Source organism: Lytechinus variegatus, chromosome 2 (genome assembly GCF_018143015.1).
Source record: "Lytechinus variegatus isolate NC3 chromosome 2, Lvar_3.0, whole genome shotgun sequence".
In the NCBI taxonomy this organism is placed as follows: Eukaryota; Metazoa; Echinodermata; class Echinoidea; order Temnopleuroida; family Toxopneustidae; genus Lytechinus; species Lytechinus variegatus.
In genome coordinates, this window is record NC_054741.1 from 74,056,105 (window position 1) to 74,056,423 (window position 319).

Below are 319 nucleotides of genomic sequence, written 5' to 3' on the forward strand. Positions count from 1 at the left end.
CCAAATAAAGGTATGCAAGTACAAGTTTAGCGATACAGTGCGTGAGAGAGCACTTTCGCTCTTCAACAAGCTCAAGTTGATTTCTCAACAAGGCACAACAGATATTGCAGACCAAGTTCCCAACGAAGATAATGAATGCGATGATGATGACGACAGTGACGAGGACTACGCACCATCATCGAGCAAAGCAGATCTATTTGACGGAGACACTCGCATCATGCGAAGTCACACCAGGAGATGTCTTCAAGACAATGCAGAACCTAAGCAAGGCTATAAACAACTGAAAAAAAGTGCTACAGTGGAGGCAGTTGAACCATTA